This window comes from Choloepus didactylus (genome assembly GCF_015220235.1).
Source record: "Choloepus didactylus isolate mChoDid1 chromosome X unlocalized genomic scaffold, mChoDid1.pri SUPER_X_unloc1, whole genome shotgun sequence".
In the NCBI taxonomy this organism is placed as follows: Eukaryota; Metazoa; Chordata; class Mammalia; order Pilosa; family Megalonychidae; genus Choloepus; species Choloepus didactylus.
The window spans coordinates 2800060-2822683 of NW_023637621.1; positions in this window are offsets into that span (position 1 = coordinate 2800060).

Below are 22624 nucleotides of genomic sequence, written 5' to 3' on the forward strand. Positions count from 1 at the left end.
GAAATCTGGAAAGTCCCAGAGCATATGGAAATCCTGAGACTGTCTATTTCTCAGCTGTCAGCATTAATCAATACTGCTTGAAATCAATGAGTGTAAAGCACCTATTCTATAAGTGAGGATTAAAAAGAGTTTTCCATCCAGGAAGCACCACCGCTCTGGTTTGCTAATGCTGCTGTTTTGCAAAACACCAGAAATGGATTGGCTTTTATAAAGGGGGTTTATTTGGTTACAAAGTTACAGTCTTAAGGCCATAAAGTGTCCAAGGTAAGTTATCAACAATCGGGTACCTGCACTGGAGGATGGCCATTGGTGTCCGGAAAACCTCTGTTAGCTGGGAAGGCACGTGGCTGGCATCTGCTTGTTCCCAGGTTGTGTTTCAAAATGATGTTCTCCAAAATGTCTCTCTAAGCTGCAGCACTGAGCTCCTTCTGTCTGAGCTTTTATAGGGCTCCAGTAAACTAATCAAGACCCATGCTGAATGGGTGGGGCCACACCTCCATGGAAATAATCTAATCAAAGGTATCACCCACAGTTGGATGGGTCACATCTCCATGGAAACAACCCAACCCAAAGATTCCAACCTAATGAATGCTAGTATGTCTGCCCCCACAAGACTGCATTAAAGAACATGGTGTTTTGGGCGACATAATACAAACCGCACAACCACCATATGGACACTGGGAATACCATAGATCACTCCACTATGTTAAGTGACCCAAGTTTCTCCCAACAGTTCTCTGGAGTCCAAATTGTATAACTCATTCCACACAGCTCTTTACGAGTTGTTCTTGCTTTCAAGCTCCAGACACTGGTCGCATTCTATTTATCTAATGACTCTAAAATTTCCCTTGGATGAGTCAACTGGATGTGTAGGTGCAAACCATACCAGATAAGTCAGATTCTCTTCTACTGCTTGATATCAGTGTTCCAAACTCTGTGCCCCATGGACTTATGTTAGGGGTTGTTATGGGTTGAATTGTATTCCCTGAAAGACACGTTCAAGTCCTAAACCCAGTTCTCATGAGCATGACCTTACTTGGAAATAGGGTCTTCGGAGGTGTAACTAGTTAAGATGAGGTCAAACTGGACTAGGGTGGGGGCTTTAATCCATTCATCGATCCATCCATTCCTCCATCCATCCATCATCTACCCATCCATTCATCCATCTATTTATCAATCCATCCATCCATCCATCCATCAATCCATCCATTCACCCATCCATCCGTCTACCCATCTGTGATGGTTAGGTTCATGTGTCAACTTGGCCAGGTGATGGTACCCAGCTGTCTGGTCAAGCAAGCACTGGCCTAACCATTGCTGTGAGGATGTTTGTGGCTGATTAATAAACCAACAGGCTGGTTTATTAAATCATTAGTCAATTAGTTGCAGCTGTGACTGATGGCTCAACAAGGCCATGTCTTCCACAATGAGAGAATGCAGTTGGCTGGATTTAATCCAATCAATCAGTTGAAGACTTTTAAGCAAGACAGATAGAGGACCTTCACTTCTTCTTCGACTTCCCAGTGAAGCGTTTCCTGAGGAGTTCGTTGAAGTTGCCAGTTCATTTCCTGAGGAGTTCATCGAACATCTTCATTGGAGTTGCCTCATCTTAACTAGTTTGCTGACTGCCCTACGGAATTTGGACTCGTGCATACCCACAGTTGCATGAGTCCGTTTTGTAAATCTTATATTAATAGATATCTCTCATTGATTCTCTTTCCCTGGAGAACCCTAACTAATACACCATCCATCCATTCACTCATCCATCCATACATCCATCCATCCATCCATCCATGCATCCATCCATCTATCCATACTACTTCACATTTATCTGTGTATTAAGCCCTGGAATTACAGAAGACAATAAGGCAAAATATGTTTTTACCCCCATAGAGCTTCCATTCTAGTTAAGTAAACTGTTGATATGTACATTAAAAATAAGTAATTTTAAATTTATATTACAAGAAAAGCTCTGTGACAATAAAGAAGGTTTTAGGAAAATTATGGGTCAATGGATGGGGTATTGAAGACATATTAAAATTGAAGCCATCTCTGAAGAGGGGACAATTGAGTAGAGATCTCAGTGATGGTAAGGAAGGAGCCAAGGATGTGAGTGGAAGAAATACGCAGCAGTAGAAGATGAAGTCAGAGAGTCAGATGGGATGCCAGTCAGCCAACTCTTAAATCTGGAATGGTTGCACCAATTTTTGAATCTTACTGATATTTTAATAAGCTGATACTTTTAATTAGCCAAATGCATGTAGTTTGTCAGTGCAGTGTGAAGTATTATCTTCCTTAAAGTCAAAGATGATTTTTCCTTGATTACATAGAAGCAAAATGCAGAACCAAATACATCTCACTCTTTTGAAACCGAGTGTGAGACTACAAGAGGTTTCTATATAGTTATTTTCAATGCTATAGTTGGATTGCTTGTGAAAAACTGAAGAGTATTTTCTGTTAAACCAGGGGACTTTCTGTTATCAATTGTCTCCCTTTAATGAAGGTGAACAGTTGTTGAATATGGTTGGTGATTTATCTTGAAACAGACATCTAACATTCTTTTTAAGCTTCTGGATCAGTTTAATTGCAGAATGTCTTTACTGCACAAGGTATTCCATTATAGTGTTATTTGCAGCTATTTTCTCTGAGCATATTTCCTAAATAGAAGTTAACACTCTATCCCCCCCCAACAAAGGGGGGGCATGTGGGGGCTGCATCTGGTACAAGCCTGCACATCTTCCCAAAGCCCCATTGCAATTTTGTTCTGTTATTGAAAATAGTCTCATTGTTCTTGTTAATTTAGTTTATTACCCATAAATTGTGTAATTATAACTTTGGAAAGTCATGAAAGCTTTTGTTTGGAATTAAAATACAAAGGCTCTGTTGCCAAAAATGTTTGAATAAAATTGCTGTAGTGTAGATACTGGTTCTCCCAGATTTGTGCAGCTGCTTGTGATTCATCATCATGGGCATTAAGTGGAGACAGAAGACGTTGCAAGCTCCATGGGAAACAGATCCACATATTCTCCCAGGCTGGACCACCACATGGGGCTCTTCCAAAACGCCTACTGCTCTCTCCATTTTGCACCTGCTAAGCCTCTTTGTGGTCTCTTCTCTCTGTCCATATTCTCCCTTTTTCCCTCCATTCATGCTTCCTTTCCATGCTTTCAAAACCAGCCTTCGTAATTCCAACATTTTAAGTCACTAATATTTCCCATGAAAATTAAGTAAGAGTGGTCTCTACCTCCAATTCATTTTTCAAAATGTCTGCTTTTGTTTTTCCTACAGTGAAGAGGGTGCTATTCTAAACTCATGGACATAACACTGAAAGAGCCTTTGTATAATTTTCCCTTTCACTCAAATGATTAAAAGACATGTTTCCTGTCAGGTAGGGAAGATCTAACACCCATCTGGGAAAGTTACTGGACACCTGCGTAATTAAGAAGGGCAAACCCTCATTGGATTCCATGCTTCAACTTATTCAGCTGTGAGAAATACAAATTGGTTTCAACACATTGTTGATAGGAACTCAAGACAGAAAAAGCAAGTGAATTTTTGAACAAGTAAGTTTGGGAAACAATGGTTTGATAAAGTTTCACCATATTCTCCGCCGACTTTATCTAAAATGCCCCTCCCTCAGAACATTTAATAAGCTATTATAGGTGGATAATTTCCAGGAAGGGAGTATGGAATGCAACATATTTCACACTTAATTTAAATGAAAAATCATTTAGTGATGGGAGCAGCCGACAAGTTTTGTAGCTTGGAAATGTCACTGTAATAGATTTATCTTATTCATCCACTCAGTCTGTACTTAGGGGGATGCTTTGGAGTCAAGCATTATTTGGGGGACTGAGGGGTCCCTATGGAACTGAGTTCAGGAGATGTACCCCCTTACCCTCATGAAAATTCTAGAATGCATGAGTTAGGGTCCAAGCAGAATCCACCTCAGATGGTCCAAATGAAGACTGTGTAGTGAAGGGGCTCCTTACATGTGTATGGAGCAGGCTAAAAGAAAACTAAGGGGTTATATGGCACCCAGATGCCAGCCACTGTGGGAAACGCCACCACACCTAGACAGAAAGGGGAAATTGTCATGAGATCTCACAAAGAGATTGAACAATGTAGAAGAGCCCCCTTCCCCCCAAAGAGAGGGAAGTCATACTTGTGAAGATTAGAGGGTGTGCCTTAAAAATGGCTTGGGAACAGGGAAGGATTTGGGACAAAATAACTCAACCCATCTGTGATGGTTAGGTTCATGTGTCAACTTGGCCAGGTGATGGTACCCGGGAGTCTGGTCAAGCAAGCACTGGCCTAACCATTACTGCAAGGACATTTGTGGCTGGTTAATAAACCAACAGGCTGGTTTATTAAATCATCAGACAATTGACTGCAGCTGTGACTGATGACTCACCAAAGGATGTGCCTTCCACAATGAAAGAATGCAATTGGTTGGATTTAATCCAATTAATCAGTTGAAGACTTATAAGCAAGACATATAGAGGACCCTCACTTCTTCTTCAGCTGCCCGGTGAAGCATTTCCTGAGGAGTTCATCGAACATGTTCGGCGAAGATCCCGGTTCATTTCCTGAGGAGTTTGTCGAAGTTGCTGGTTCGTTTCCTGAGGAGTTCATTGGACATCTTCCTTGGAGTTGACAGTTTGCTGACTGCTCTACAGAATTTGGACTCGTGCATACCCACAGTTGCGTGAGACACTTTTATAAAATCTTATATTCATAGATATCTCTTGTTGATTCTGTTTCCCTAGAGAACCCTAACTAATACACCATCTCTCCTTTTATTCGTCAGTCTCCCAGTGGACATACCCAACTGGAAACCAGTGTGCAGAAGACTAAGGAATGACAACCTTCTGAGATCAAAAAGCAGGACAAAGAAAGGCAGCAGGTGATGGGTCTGAAGAGGAAATAGCAAATATATATACACAGAGAGATAACTGTTAATCAAGAATTACTCAAATAAGTGTTGACATGTAGTCACCATAAATGATATATCTGACATTAGAGGATGTTAGGACTTATGGTTTAACTATTGCATGTGGCTTGAGTTGTGATTTTCTCCCTACTTCTACCTTCTCATTACAGAATAGGAATTATTTGTGGTCCATTTTCCATAGTAAGATTCTGGGCTTTGAACACTTTAAAAAATAACCATCAGACATAGTGCTTGAAGATCAACTTCAAATATTGCATCTGTGTCATTATCTTTGTTTCAGTGTTCAATATTCATTGTTCTCCAAAGTTACCTTGATCAAGAAATTGGTACTTTTCTCCATAAGGCCAATGTTGATAGTTTTGAATGCAAGGAAGTTTCAATTTTGAAAGGGATTAGAATTGTCCTTGGGAACATAAATACAATCTCTTTGATTTAGGTGACCTTCACTGATGTATCTTATCAGTTTTAATGGTGTTTATGACCATTAACTAAATGTTACTCACTGACAGGGAAACTGATTGTTTTCCAGTTCGTAATCACCTATCAGAATTATTGTCTCTGTGTGAAAGGAATGCACTTTTCCTAAAGTGACAACTAACTTGAATACATGAGCTGTATACTACCCCCAGGCAGATAAAATATGAATCATCAGACAGCATTCCCGCTGAGAAACCACTACAATAAAATCTCTTTGGGCAAAGATCCCACCAATTGTCCTTGTCTTTTCCTTTTCACTCCAAATTCACAACAAAAGGACTCACGAGTTAAAGTAGAATCTTTTGCTGAGCTTTTATTTCATTGTCTATATTCTCTTTTTAAAATGTATTTTTATAGATAATAAACCGCAGTGTTTTTACACACTGTATATGGTACTTTGAAATTGAGGTATGATCCTTAAAATTTGGAATATTTTGACAAGCATCCCCCAATTTGTTATCTCTAGTTGTATTTCCTGGAAAATAGATCCTGGGAGTGGGAGAGGGGCATGATAATTCGATGTGTCAGGGGTTAATTATGGCAAAGCAGCACATCGTTTAAGCTGTGGAACATAGTTGTTCTTCTGTCATAATGTGAACATACTTCTCTTTTGTGTACCTTCTTCTTCCTACTAATGAAAAGTCCAATTCAAGAAATAAGTTACTGAATGAGATAGTTTAGAGTACAATATACTCTTATCTTGAGCACACACCTGATGGTGACCCCAGAGAGAACTTTTGAGAGTGAATACATATTCCAGAGTTTCTGAAAATGGGTTCCATAGGATAAAATTACATGCCTGGGAATGTATTGATGAAAACAAGTTAGCACATATTTATGCAAAGGATAGGTCAAACTGGGGATCGTTTCACATAAAATTACAGAAGCAAGATAAGAGGAAGAAGAAGCCATGAGTGCTGGGTTCAAAGTTGTGCTGTTGGAAGTAGAGAAACTCTACTAAGAGAGGGTTTTGTCCAGTCACAGTGTTATGGGTTGTATTGTGTCCCCCAAAAAGATATGCTGGTGTCCTTACCCCCTAGCACTTCATAATGTGATTTGGAAATAAAGTCATCGAACGTGGAATCAGTCATGTTAAAATGAGGTCATACTGAAGTAGGGTGAGTCTCAACCCACTATAACTGGTGTCCCTATAAGAAGGCAAGAAATGAAACAAACACTGTAGAAGAAGGTCGTGTGGAGAGAGCAGCAGAGATTGGAGAGGTGTATCTGCAAGACAAAAATTGCCAAGGGTTGACGACCACCATCAGAAGTTAGGAAGAGGCAAGCGTGTATTCTCCCTGTGCTGGTTTGAATCTGTTACGTACCCCAGAAAAGGCTATGTTCTTTTAATCCAATCTTGTGTGGGCAGACCTATTGTCAGTGGGACCTTTGGATTAGGTTGTTTCCATGGAGATGCGACCAACCCAATTTAAGGTGGGTCTTAATCTTTTACTGGAGTCCTTTAAGAGAACTCATGGAAAGAGAGAGCTAAGAGAACCTGAGAGATGAAATCCAGAGTTTGCTCCTGGGAGAAGCTAAGAGAGAAACTAAGACAGAAGCCCAGAGGCATTTTGGAGAAAGCTGTGGAAACCAGAAGCTATACCCAGGAGAAAAGTTTCAGCAGACGCCGGCCATGTGCCTTCCCATGTGACAGAGGAACCCCAAATGCCATTGGCCTTTCTTCAGAGAAGGTATCGCCCTGCTGATGCTTTAATTGGGACACTTTCATGACCTTAGAACTAGAATTTGTGAATTAATAAAGCCCCATTATAAAAGCCAATCCATTTCTGGTATGTTGCACTGCGGCAGCTTTAGCAAACCAAAATCTCCCCTACAGGTTCCAGAGGAAGCCTCCAGAACTGGATGACAATAAATTTGTGTAGTTTAAAGCCACTCTAATGGTGGTATCTTGTTACAGAAGCTCTAAGACCTCAAAGGAAACTGAAGGACAAAGCAAAGTAGAGGTTGAAGTGCTGAATCTGTGTTTCTTTACTTCAAGGCCATTTTGGGTCAGCCTCAGACACTTTAATATGTGATTAATGTGATTAATTGATAAAAGAGATTTATTCTCAAAGATCATGGCAATTAGTGATGGTCATTATCTAGCAGCTTTTATTTCCTCTCTCCCTTTCCCAGTTTGGATGTGTTCCCTGTAGTACAGTCACACCTTATGTTGGCCCTGTAAAATGGACAGGTGCGTGTTCATAAAAGTGCATCCTTGATGCCTTTGGTTCTAAAGATCGTTTAATTATTTAGTTTTTATAGGACTGCAGGCTCTTGTAAGCTTAATTACAGCTCTAATTTCCTCTGGGAAATGTCAATGTACTTGTTAGGCAAGGACTAAAAAACTCCAGTGAATGAGCGAATCTTCCCTGAGTTATGAAAATTAGAGCTTAAAACCAATAGGTACAACAGTAGAAGGAAGATATGTACTTCTTTGGAGTTTCAGAAAAGAATTTAGATTAAACTCCATCCTCATTGATTCTATATGTTGATTTTGACATCTGCTATTTTTCTGCTATTCTGTATCCATTTAATTCCATGTCTTCCACCTTGTTTTCTGACCACGGAAAAATCTAAGTCCTAGAACTAATCAACTGAGGCAGAGTCTAAGAAGTAACTGAGGGAAATTTTAGGAGGATTGGCAAGAGCCAAGGACCACGGAAACTTTCTCCCTCCAAAACAAAAATAGATGACCAAACACCACACAAACAAAAAATGTAGAAATAGTAAAGATTTAATGAGATTGTCTCAGGAGTCTGGGTAGCAGATGTGATTTTCTGGAAGGACTCATGTGCGTCAACATGTTGTTTTACTAAGAGCAAAGCAAAACTGGAAAATGAGGGACATGGATAAAAGTTAGAGAGGTCAGATGCAGACTTGTTTGTTCTTCCTCTGCAGAGATTGCACAGAGATATTTTCCTCTCCAGCTCTGAGCTGCAGGACTTGGAAAGAGGTCCTTGCCCAAGAAAACACACTTGAAGTTTGGCACCGTAGTTTGGCACCAAACCAGGAGGCAGGTCCACACATCGTGGATCTTCATGCTCACTTTAAACATGATGGCGGTCTGCTTCTTTTTGACCCGTGGCCTTGGCTGTCCATGATAACATGATTATCCAATAACCATGTGAATGTTCTGCATTTAGTTCTCAGAGTTTGATCAAGGGTTGGCACCATGACTACAGAGCTAGGAACTGAGAAAAACAGACCTATTGGGTTGTGTTTCCTAAGGAAAGATTTTCTCAGCACAGGGCTTTATTTGGAAAGAGAGTCATTAAAGATGGAAATGGCCAAGTTGAAATGAGGTCCTAGTGGAGTACTGTGAGCCCTCAATCCAACATGATGAGTGCTTCCAAGGAGAGCAGAGATGTTAAAGGACACGGGGAAGGAGCCCGTGTGAAGATGGAAGCAGAAACTGGGGTGACACAGCCAGAAGCCGAGGAAAGCCAAGGATTTCCAGCCCCCACCAGAAGCTGGAAGAGGCAAGGAAGGATCTTCCCTATAGGTTTCCAAGTGAGCAGAGCCTGCAGACACCCTAGTTTGGAATTCTGGAATCCAGAACGGTGAAAGAATAAGTATCTATTGTTTGAAACCATTTGGTTTGTGTTACTTTGTTATGGCAGTCATAGGAGACTAAAACACATAGTATCTGTGTAATTTATAATTTATGTGTGTGTGTGTGTGATTGTGTATACACCCACATGTCTCTAAATGAAGTATCTTTTTATTGTGAACTTTAACTTATATACATAACGGCAATAACTCTCAATGTACGATTTCACAATGAAGTATTTTTAAGAGACTAATTTTTTTTCCTTTCTGTATATTTCCCTTGAACATCCCCAAATTTATGCAATGGGCTCTGAGCTTTTTGCCCCAAAGGAGGTTTTTGAAGGATGGGAAGTCAAGTGGTAGATGACTCGGTTTTTTTTCCTCACCTTTGTTTACAAAATCTCACGTCTGTAGAGTAATTGAGATAATTATGCTAAGAGCCCAAGAGGGAGAGAACAAGGCATGGAGTTTGGGGGTTTGGGGAGTGTCTCTGAAGAAAACAGAAAGAGCTTTCTTCGTGAAAGATCAGCCAGGATCTGATCTTTCCCGAAGCATCGGATCTAACATGATACACAGAATTCTTGCATACCTCATTTTATCTACTGAGTTCTGGGTGTCATGATAGCTATAGAAATTCCTAAAGGCACTGCTTAAGACTACACGTTTCTTTAAATGCTTCTCAATAGGATGACCTTCCTCTTTTTCTTAATTTAATTATAGGCCAAAATTATATTTAACTGTTTTACTTTGCATTTTGCAGACCATTCACATACCTGGACATTTTAAATATGTTTATTCCTCATTTATTTTTCTTTTATATTATTCACCCATTTTCCATTTACATGTTTGGATTTTTCTGACTAAAAGATCAATTGAAATCCATAGTCTTCATTTATCTAATCTAACATCTGCACCACATCCTCTGAAGTAATTTAAATTCTGACTAACCCCTAGTAGTGTCCCTATGTTCTCTTTTAAACCTCTTTTAAACAAATCCCAAAGTAAAAAAGACCCTGGGGACTTCTCATTTGATCCAAGGAAAAGCTGATTTTTGTCCATGATGAAAATGTTCTTTATGAATTCTTAGATATGTAGGAATCGGAGCAAATACATTTAGCCAATAGAATAGAGGAAGAAAAACTGGCTAAGATGAGTTTATAAATCAGCTCTTCTCTGTGAGCTGGTACTCAGTGCATCTCATTCTAGTTCAGATATTTATCCCTTTTCATTATCTGAAATCACATGGCCATTCTTTGGCAACTCTAAAGTGTCTAGATTCTTGAGCCACAGGACAAGAAGTTAGATGTATGAAATGTTTGATTCTTGAATGTGTTATTGGAAAAGGTGTATTTGGTTGTGTCTGCAACTTTGTCCAGCATTTTCAGACAAATCAAGAGACTCATAAGATATACAAAGCCTTCTTTCAACTCTGAATCTGAATCCGGTCCAAATGAATGGTGGCTCAAATAAAAAAACAAACTCATGGTTTCTGAATTCCATTCCATTCCCAATCAACCTGTATACCATTTTTACTTATCAATATCTGAGAAGAACCTAAGATAAAACTCTTTAAGGGAATATGCAAAAGATCAGGGTGAATAAGAACTAAGCAAATTTTCACTCCTTCAGGATGACTTGAAAACTGCTGTACAATCTACTGATTCTCTAATAAGAGAACTTGGATGCTTTGGGGTTTGTTTTGGAAACAGAATTTATAACTATATTGATTGTTTTCCTTCTAACTCCATTCCTTTCCCTAGAATTTTAATTTGTAGTTCAATTCTATGAAGAATATATATGGTGGATAGTAAGTAAGCCAGTTAATTAAGTTGGGCCACCCAGAGGGTGAATGCATTTTTGAACTCCAAAAATAAACTTAGAAGTTAAAGTCGGTGGTTTAAATAAGGATTTGGGGCTACTGACTTCCTCTTTTATGCCCTGAAAATGTGTTATCTGCTTTATTGACTGTTTCCATTTCAACACATAATACAAAATTTGGGGGTCTTAACTGTGAAATACTCTAAAATTTATTTTTTCTTGTTAATTATTCACACTTTTTAACATGAACATAAGTTTTCAAGAAATGAAAGAGGCTATGTCATCATAATTTTAGACTGTAACATAGAAACAGGTAAAAACAAAAAAATAGCATGTGAAATGTTAAAAATGCAAGATGGCTAAATATTGAGTGTGCCTAATTCTGTATGTGTTGCTGCCATGCCTTCCTGCCTACTGAAAAGAAAAAGCCTCATTCCATGATATTAACAGGTATAGGTTTTCCAAAGAAAATTACACATGCACCAAGGGAGATATTCAGGGAGAAAGATATTTAAAGAATCAAGCAAAGCTGTTTTGCTGTGTGCAGCACATTTCCAAAAAACTGAAACTTGATCCTTAGATAATCATTTGGAAGAAGATTTCTGCCAGTTAGTTAAATAGCCAAGAAGAAAATGCAAAACAACCAAAGTAAATGCTGTTATTTTCCTCATGAATACTGTAATATTACCATCCCTTTTCTTGTGTTTTGCAATGGCTAACAGGTATTCTGACAAAACACAATAAATACAGACCCATATAACTAGGGCTCAAGACCATACATTTTCAAGTTGGGGAAAAACAAAAAATATAAATGTCAAAGAAGAAATGAATGAAACTGAGGCAAAGACCACAGCTAAACCCTAAGTTTTGGAAAATAAATTATTAATATCTTATATAAAATTTTGCTTTACAGTTTTAAAGATCATCTTGTTTTCCTATTGGCTTAGGTTTTTTTATTTTTTTTTGTTTTAATAGATTTTGTTTTTTTAGAGCAGTTTTAGGTTTACAGAAAAATTGAGCAGATAGTACAGAGTTCCCATGACCTTATTTCGGTCTTTCCCACCTCATACACACAGTTTCCCCGATTATATTCATCTCACATTAATGTGGTACATTTGTGGCAACTGATGAACCAATATTGATACATCATTATTTATTAACCAACGGTCATAGTTTACATTAGGATTCACTCTTTGTGTAGTATAGTTCTATGGGCTTCGACAAATGTGTAACATCACGTATCCTCCATTATAAAATCATGCAGATTAGTTTCACTGCCCTAAAAATGCCCTGACCTCCATCTTTTCACCACTTCCCCTTGGTGACAAGTGATCTTTTAACTGTCTTACAATATTTTTGCTTTTCCAGAATGTCATATAGTTGGCATAATACAATGTGTGGCTTTTTTCAGATTGGCTTCCTTCGCTTAGCTTCATCAAAGCTACCATTTTAGAGGTTTACATTCTTGGTGATTTCTTTTAAAAATATTAAGTAGATAGTCTGAGCTGCGTTGTACGTGGTTGAGTTACTGAGTTTTAACTTGAAAGCAGAGAAGCTGCTTTATGTTGCATCACCAAGATGAAGGACAAGCCGCATTCTGGAATCTTGCTTGGTGTTGGGATAGAAGACGAGGAGGACATGGAGCACCACCCAGGGGCTTTTAAAGAGGTTCTCACCAGGTGTGAACTGGGGCACTTAATTCTGTGTGTCATTGGCCAAAGTGTGGTCAGATCTGCAACCAACGGGAGCCTCCAGGAATGGGTGGTGACAGGGAGTGAGCTTTTGAGAAGAGCCAGGCTGTCTCTCCACAACTGAAGTTCCCATTTGCTTTAGTATATATTTATTAAAGCTGATATGAAAGTCACTATCAAATAAATACATAGCCTCCTTTAGAGTGACTCAAGTCAACGTGGAATGCTATGCTACACAGAGTGCTTTGCCCGTGTGATGGAGCTGTCAGTCACAGAAAGGATGCTTGATCATGACTTAATCAAAAGGAAGATGGAAATAAGCAGTGAAGATCAATTTGGAAGCTTCAAAGAAGAGATTTTGAGCCTCTTAATGGTCCTGTGTCAGAACACCAAAGAGGCAAGCGAGAGTCAAGTTCAGAATGAAAAAGGGCTCAGAACAACAAAAGCCTGTAGTACTTGTGAACCGCTGCAGTTTCAACACCCCTTCTTGATCCAGGAAGAGGTCAGGACTTGTCTCTTTTCAGAGTGTGTTAACAGCTAATGGACGTTCCCCATGCTCCCTAGCACATCTGTATTTTCCAGTGGTGCTTTAGGAGTGAATAGAGAAAACATTTGTTCAATTTTCCATGTTGACAGCCAGAAGCCCAGTTTGTTCTGTCTATAAAAAATAAACCTTTTGCAAGCAGTCCTTCAATTTCTACAGCTTGAGAATTATTTATGACACTCTTGCAGTGTGACACTTTGGTTGAAAAATACTGTCCTGTGTCATTCACATACCAGAACTTAAAAAGAAAATTTTTTTAGGTGGCTATCTTCACTCCCCTAGTAATCAACTCCAGAGAAAGCTCTTTGTTTTTGATCTTTACATCCCACAAATGAATTTATGAATACAGCTCAGTGATTGCCAAGAGAGAAAAATCTTCACCATGAAATGTATGAGTTGCTTGTCACCCTTGTATCAAATTACTACAAACTCAGTGGCTTAAACCAACACCAATCTATCTTATGATTCTTAAGACTGGAAGATTAGCATGGATTGTAGTGGGCTGGAGTTAAGGTGTTGGTGGGTTTGCCTTCCTTCCTTTGAAACCTGGAGGAGAGAGTCTGTTTCCTTTCCTTGTCTTCTAGAAAGCCCCACACATTTCTTGGCTCATGGCTTCCTTTCTTCATCTCCAAAGTCAGTCATGTTGCATCTCTCTGACTGTGGTGGTTGGATTCATGTGTCCACTTGGCCAGGAGATGGTGCCCAGCTGTCTGGCCAAGCAAGCACTGGCCTATCTGCTACTGTGAGGACATTCTGTGGACTTAAATCATCAATACATTGATTGATCTGTGGCTGATGACATCTGCAGTCAGTTAAGGGGAGTGTCTTCCACAGTCAAAGAAGTTTAATCTAATCAATGGAAGGTGGGAGGAGTTGATAGCTTCAGTGGACAGAAGAGAGAACTTTTGTCTCTACTTCAGCCAGCCAGCCTCTCCTGGGGGATTCATTGAAGACCTTCATTGCAGTACCAGCTCATGAACTGCCCTATGGAATTTGGACTTTTGCATCCCCACAGTTGCATGAGACACCTTTGTAAAATCTCATACTATTTATGGATATCTCCTGTTGGTTCTGTGTCCCTGGAGAACTGTGGGTAGTACACCCTTCTTCCTTAGATCCATCCCCTCTGTCTGCAGCCAGGAAAGTCTCCCTGCTTCTAAGGACTCAGGCAATTAGATTGGGCTCAACTGAATAATTTGGGATACTCTCCCCATCTCCAGATCCATAACTTTGATCATATCTACATAGCCACTTTTGCCATGGAACATAAGAAATTCATAGGTTCCATGAATTAAGGCTAGTACCATATTGGAGAACATGCTGTCTACTACGTGAAGTAATGAAACAAAACTACCCTGAACACCTGGGCTTGATTTCTGCACATTTTTGTCTTGATTTCTTCTTTGGTAGAATAGTAGTTGGAAGAATTTATCAAGATTTTTATTCCAACTCTCAATCTTGGGGTGGGTCATTGAAATTCTTTACTTGTACACCCAAGTATTTACACCAGGGGTTGTCAACCCCAGCAGTGTTGACTGTGGGAGGGGCCCTCTTCTGTGGGGACCCTCTTGTGCATCAAAGGGTGTTTAGCAGTATCCTTGCCCTGTATACATTACCTGTCAGAGCACCCTCACATCTCAGCCATGACAACCAAAAATGTCTCCAGATCTTGCCAATTGTTCCCTTGAGGAGCAAAATCACCCTTTGGTTGAGAACCACTGGTTTACACCATTCTAATCCAAAGAAATAGACATGCATCAGAATCTCACCATTCATCACTGTGAATGAGACTATTAAATCTACTGGCAGTTCACTATGAAGTTGAAAAGACATTGAAAAGATGGGATGTTAATTGCTCCTATTTGGGAGGGAAAAGGAGCCATGGTGTTTTGGCTAGGGTGTGGCAGCTGGGGAATGAGGAGATGTGGTGGCTTGGAACTATGTACCCCAGAAAAACCTGTTCTTAATCTTAATCCATTCCTGTGGGTGTGAACCCATTGTAAATAGGACCTTTGGATGTTACTTCTTATCAAGCTGTGGCCCAACTGAATCAAGATGGGTCTGAAAGCTTTATAGGGAAAGCCACACACACACACAGTCAGAGAGAGAAAGATACAAGGAACAGCCAGAAGTCAATGAAACCAGGAAGAGAAAGGAGAAGCCAGGACAGTCTGCCATGTGCATTGTCATGTAACAGAAAAGTCAATGACCAAGGATGGCTGGTAGCCAGGTCTAGAATGCTTCAGTCTGGAAGAGTATCACCTTAATGATGCCTTGAGTTTGGATTTCTCTAGCCTCAAAACCATGAGCCAAAAAATTCCTGTTGTTTAAGCCAAATCATTGTATCTTATTTGTTTTAGCAGCCAAGCAACTGAAACAGGGCATTGAGTGATGAGCCCACTGCTAGTCTCAAGCAGAGAATACATCCATAGACCATCTGTGGGAGTGACCGCCTGCATTGCAGGATCATTTGCTTTTCCCATAATTAACGCACCCCCATTCAACAGAGAAGACCTTCGGGGGCCCACCCATTCTCCCATTGGATTGGGTGGAACACCCCAGCCCTGTAACTATTGATTGCATAAAAGGAGACCAAGGGCTGGAGATCATCAAAGACAACTTCTCAGCACTCTTTGCTACCTCATTTACACAGGAGACCAAACTGGGTATTTTTCAACCAACATGTCATGGCTTATATGCTTATCATTCAGGGTCCTCCAGAGAAACAGAACCATTAGGAGATCCTATATGCACATGTACACATTCATCAAATCCTATATGTTCATGTACATATACAGCAAGAGATTTGTTTTAAGGAATTGGCTTGCATGACTGTAGGACTATTGGGGCCAGCAATTCTGAAATCCATAGGGCAGGCTGACTAGTTGGAAACTGTTCCAGTTTGCTAATGCTACCATTTACAAAACACCAGAAATGGATTGGCTTTTATAAAGGGGGTTTATTTGGTTACAAAGTTACAGTCTTAAGGCCATAAAGTATCCAAGGGAAGGCATCAACAATCAGGTACCTTCACTAGAGAAAGGCCAATGGCATCCAGAAAACCTCTGTTAGCTCAGAAGTCACATGGCTGACATCTGCTTGCTCCCAGGTTGCATTTCAAATGGTGTTCTCCAAAATGTTGTTCTTGGGGCATTTTTTCCACTCTTAGCTGCAGCTCCTCTTCAAAATGTCACTCTCATTTGCTCTGAGATCCTTCTGTCTGTAAACTCCTTTATATGATTCCAGTGATCCAATTAGCAGTCACCTTGAATGGGTGGGGTAACATCTCCATGGAAATTATCCAATCAAATGTTTCACTCACAATTGATTGGGTCACATCTCCATGGAAACACTAATCAAAGTATTCCAATCTAATCAACACTAATACGTCTGCTCCCACAGGATTGCATCAAAGAACATGGTGTTTTGGGGGACATAATACATCCAAACTGGCACAGAAACCAAAGGGGGAAGTGATTTTGCAATCTTGAAGCTGAATTTCATCTTTCTCAGGATTCCTTAGTCTTGGCTTTTAAGGCTTTTTAACTGATTGCATGAGGCCCACCTACATTATCGATGGTAATCTTGAATTAAGTCTGCTGATTGTAGTTGTTACAACATCTACAAAATAATTTCCCAGCAACACCTTTATCAGTATTTGGTTGTACAATGGCCGAGGCAATCGACACATAAAACTATCTGTTAAGATTTCTTGTACCGTTCTGCCATGGGGGAAGCCACTTAACACTTTTAAGCAGCTCCAAGTGTATATTGCAAACTATTTGAACTCAGAGAGCTCTGTGTTGCTCTCCCTGTATAATTACCAGAAAAATCCTGCTTTTGGTGAATGGGTGTTCATGTTATATATGGGCCTTTAGCAACTGTTGAATAGTCAATCTAAAGTGAATAATGTGAAAAGGTGAACAAAGAGTTATGAAAGCTTAACTGTTTCAGTGATTTTAATTAAAACATTTGTCATGCCTGAAACTAATTAGCAATTACATAAGAACGATATGATGTCACATCAATGAAACATTACTTTGAGCTTCAGAGCAAATTTGAGTTTCGAGTAAATAATTGTTTGAGTCACAATTAATTACTTCATAAATTATGTAGCCATGAGCTCATTTTAATGAACTTATGTTTGTTAATGAATTTGTCAGAATCTTTCTTTCTCAAGTACTAAAATGAGCATTGTTTAATAATTTATTGAATAGAGAAGTAAAATACACAGTGATTTGAGATGAGTTAAAATGTTTCTTATGTGTTGCTGTATTTAAAGATGCAATATATTTTAATATCGTGATAAACACATAAGTTAGTTAAAAAATTCAAATAACCCATATATTCTTGTACACTTAAATTAGAAGATGAAATATTAGTAAAATAGGTTGGAATTTCAGTGTGTCATACAATGTGTTAGTTTTGTGAGATTACAGTCACTCATCTGGAACAATTTTTAATTTGCAAATCTTTGAAATGAAAAAATATGGGAGTTTATCCTCAATTGCCACACTTACAAAAAATATCAGTAATTATCATTATAATTTCTCGTTGTGAGCCAAGAGTATAAATAATGTGATTTTTATTGAGTTATCTTGCCTACATATGTGCAAGTACACATTAGAGATAGGTCTTCAAATTGAAGAGAGAGTCAAGTTCAGTATAGTTAACAAAAAATATAAAATTAAATCTGAAGAATGATGTTACTGATTTAGCAGAAGGAGGGCAAGAGAAGTATATCCTGGCTTGTGTTAATTATACATCTGTAGCAGGATAGCATATTTGCTTGCACCACATAAATGTACAAAGCAAACACAGCTTGTTTATTGTCCCAAAACTGTTCTGTTCTCCTGTAGGGGTGCCAGCTTGTTATTTAGCCTGAATTAATAAATTATATTTTAGTCCAATGCCATCACCTCAGTTTGATTCTAAAATACTACCTGTTCTATAGGTGAACACAATCACTGTTCTATATCTTAGAATTCCCTTCCCCCTCCCCTTTTTTCCATATGGCTTCTGAATGAATGCTGACGGATGGGGTTTGCATGTCGTGGAGACCTCTGAGGTTTTCCTGACCCCACACTTGTGTGGTCACATCAGCATCTGCTACTGAAGGTGGCTTTCTCTTCTTGGTAGAGGCTACGAGAAGCAGTGGTGGACTCAATCTCCCTTGCTAATAGGAATCCTTTGTGCCTCTTCCTGGCTCTCCACAACCCCTGAGGTTCCCCTGGGCTCCCTTCAGCCAAGGAGGGAAGCGATCTTGCATTGCAGCCAACTCCAGCTACAGAGCTGAATGCACTTGTCAATTCTCCATTCTTTTCCAATCCAGAAGGTCTTCGATGGATTATTCATTCCACAGATAGGCTGTTCTCATTCTTTCTTACCTCCATCAAGAAGTGCAAAAGTGGGAAGGCAGGAAAAGTATCCAGGTGTTTCCAAAAACTTTTTGGAAAGATACAGGAGGAACAATTTTTCTCGGTAAGCTGTAGCTTCCATTTTCTACTTCTTTAAACACCTAGGGCAGGGCCATCCCGTGAATCGAGAGCCTTTCTTGTATCACTTTGCATAAGGTTCCTGTGGATAGTTATCGCCCTTCTAGAGGATATTTAGCTTGAGGGCGTCCTTTTAAGGATTTGAAATATGTACTTGATAGAGATAAGCGCTTGGTCTAGTTACTGTCATTCCCCAGTGCCTAAAGTGGGGCTTGAAACCTAGAAGGCATCCCACCGTGGACAAATCAATGCATGATGAAGGAATTTGTGTCTTTCACATTGTCTTGCTAAAAGACACTGTGCATAAGCTCTCTATAAGACAGCTCTACAGGAGACAGGGAATCTAGTCCCCACTGTACACTTACTAGCTCTGTGGTGCCAGTGAACCCTCTGTTTCTCTAAAACTCATTCCTGCCCCTGTTAAAATGGTATTAAGCATCCTTTATCCCTCTCAAGAAGAAACATGACATATCCCAGTGCTCAAGGTTACAATCACAGTGGATAACTTCTTGTTTTATGTATGCACATATGATTGTCTAATGTCAATGAGAGATAAGAGAGGGAAAAAGGAGAGCAGAGCAAGGGAGAAGAGGTTGGAGGAGAGAAGAAAATGGAAGAGAAGAATATGAGCATTTGTTTCTTCAGTGAAGGAAAAGGAGAGGGTCTAGATATTGAAGTGAATGAACATATTTAAGGGACTTTGATCTCTGCTATTTGGGTTTTAGTTTCTGAGTTGTAAAAGTCTTGTAAAAAAGTGAGGAGGAGACAGTCAGATAATAAATAAATGATTATAAATATAATCATATAAATAAAGAGATGATTATTCAGAGAGTAACTCCAGTAAAAGCACTAAAGGCAACCAGAACCATCAAGCAAAAAACTATTTTTCTATTACCTATGTGTATATTGGGATGTGTAGCCTAAAATTTAAAAAGCGTATTGGAAAACTGGCAATCCTCTGGGTTCCTCCTAAAGACTTATTTATGTTTTAAACAAATTTCCCCAAGTTACTCTCATGGAAGAGAAGGAAAAGTGTTGTCACATTAGGTCTGACTTGACTTTATTTAGGGCTCCAAGCATTTGCTCTGGCTGAAGACATTATTGATGTGTCTGAAAAGGTATTGCAAAACAAATCAAAGTAATTAAATGGAAGTAAAAATCTTTTTAATGGCTAAAACAAAATTATTAAATGACTAGACAGTAATCAAGTGTTGCACCTTAATCAAATAAAGTGAAATGTCTTTTTTTGTTGGGGGGGGAGCAGCTTGACTTTTGGGAGAGACTTCTCTGGGAAGACAACTCTGCTCTTAACTGTCCAAGTTGGAAGAGCTATCAACATCTAATTTCCTGGGTACTGAGGCAGAGTGACCTGAAGGAGCTTCAAAGGGTCTGCAGGTGCTGTGCTTTCTTAAGTTAGAGGTGTGGCAGACAAGAAGCTCAGAGCACCTCCTTTTTAAGGGACAGAGCAGGATTTGTAGCATGCACGCTTGCTTGTGAACTTAGAACTCTCTTAGCTTGAAATACCTCCTCTCACCACTGGGAGCATTAGACTAATCAATGATGTTAAGGTCCTATGTAAGCAAGTGCTTCATAAGCTGTACTTGTAGCTGTGATGACTACTTCTTTGTGTCTGTGCTGTGGTTGGGAGACTAGTGCCCCCTTCTTCAAGATGTCATGCCCTAATTCCTAGAATCTGTGAATGTTAGTTATGTTACATGGAAGAAGGGTTTTCAGAGGTGATTAAGTTAAGGACCTGACTTGGGAAATCATCCTGGGTTAACCAGGGTGGGTTGGGGGCCATGTGATCACATGGGGTCTTGTAAAAGAGAGGTTGGAGGGTCAGAGCCAGAGGAGATGTAATGATGGAAAGAGGGAGAGAGATTTGAAGATGCTACACTACTGTCTTTGAGATGCAGGAAGGGGCTGTGCTGGTTTGGAAGCATTATGCCCCCCAAAATGCCATGTTTTTTAATGCAATCTTGTGGGGGCAGATGTATTAGTGTTGATTGGTTGGAATCCTTTGATTGTTTCCATGGAGATATGACCCACCCAGCTGTGGGTTAGATTCTTTCCATGGAGGTATGGACACTGCCCACTCAGGGTGGGTCTTGATTTAATCACTGGAGTCCTATAAAAGAGCTCACAAACAGAAGGAATTCTGAGCAGCTGAGAGACACATTTTGGAGATGGCTGATGAAAGCAGAATTTTGCTCATGCTTTGGAGAAGCTAAGAGAGGACAAAACACCCCAAGAGCAACATTTTGAAGCATGCACAGGGGCTGAGAGAGGAGCTGGAACACAAGCTGGGGTCTGCAGATGCCAGCCACTTGCTTTCCCAGCTAACAGGTTTTCCAGATGCCATTAGCCTTCCTTTGGTGAAGATATACTCATGCTGCTGCCTTAATCTGGACATTTTCTCAGCCTTCAGACTATAAATTGGTAACCAAATAAACACCCTTTATAAAAGCCAATCCATTTCTGGTATTTTGCATAACAGCAGCATTAGCAAACTGGAACAGGGGCCATGAGCCAAGAGATGCCAGCAGCCTCTAGAAGCTGCGAAAGGCAAAGAGATGGATTTTCCCCACCCAGAGCCTGCAGAAATCATGCAGCCTTGCCCATGCCTTGATTTTAACCAAGTGAGATCCATTTTGATCTTGTAACCTCCAGAACTGTAAGGGAATCAACTTGTGTAGCATAAGCCATGCAATCTGTGGTAATTTGTTATAGCAGCAATTGGAAGCTCATATGCATGCCAAGAAGGAATAAAAAACTGCCCAAACCCAGCCCTGACACATGTGGACACTGCATGTATTCACATCTTTAGTCTTTACCTGTTTTTCTCTGCCATCAACTCCAATTCTAAATCCTGTCTATGACAAAATAATGATACATTTGGCACTTATTAAGGGCTTATTATGTGCTAATTATTTCTCTGAGTGTGTGATGGTTTGAAACTGTATGTACCCCAGAAAAACATGTTCTTAAAGTAAATCCATTCCTGTGGATGTGAACCCATTATAAGTAGGACCAGTTGATGAGGCTACTTCAGTTAAGGTGTGACCCACCTCAATCAGGATGGGTCTTAATCCTATTACTGGAGTCCTTTATGAGAGAATCAATACAGAGGGAGAGAGGGAAAGTCATGGAAACAAAAAGCTGAAATGGCTTTCTCCAAAATATCTTTGGGCTTGTCTCCAAACACCTCCAAGCATCTCTAACTTTCAGCTCCCAAGCATCTCTCCAAAACTCTCTCAGCTCTGCGCTCCTTCTGTTTGTGAGCTCTTATAGGACTCCAGTGACTTAATTAAGATCCACACTGAATGGGCAGGTTAACATCTCCATGGAAATAATACAAACAAAATGTATTTTCCACCATTGGATGATGCACATCTCCATGGAAACCACTCCATCAAAAGTTTCGGCCCAACAAGATTGGGTTAAAAGATCTTGGTTCTTTTTGGGAGACATAATATATCCAAACTGGCACAGGTGAGAAAAGTGATGTCCAGAGAGCTTGAGTGACTTTTATAAAAGCACATGGCTATGGAAGTATTAAATGTCTGAGCAGGGATATAAATTCAATATGACACAACTCCAAATACCGTTTCTCAATGATTACTCCATAAAAAGAATAGAATGATTACAGAACTTTATTTTGCATCAAAATTCAGCATTCAGACTTCTTTCTGCTAAAAAATAAAGTGTCATTTTAAAATCTACTCAGTGAATTAACATGTGGATAATCACTTTAAATAGAATTAGTTTTTTAACTTAATGTGTCATGCACCATTTTCACTTTTATTTGCCACTTTCATGGTGCTTACTGCATTTTCCTTGTCTTGTTATATTGATGCATGATTGAATTAAGACAAATAAGGAAATGAACATTTGTTAACCATTGGTGTTATTTTACTTAAATTTAGTAAAACGCAGTGGGAAAATCTCAGGCCCTTTAAAGAAATCCTCTTTTTTTACCTCTCTGCCATATAGTTTTGCTCCTTCACCCACTTTTAACAAACAATAGTCAATCACACGACACAAACGAGAGAAGGTATATTCATCTCTTACAAATCCCATACTTCTTTCAATT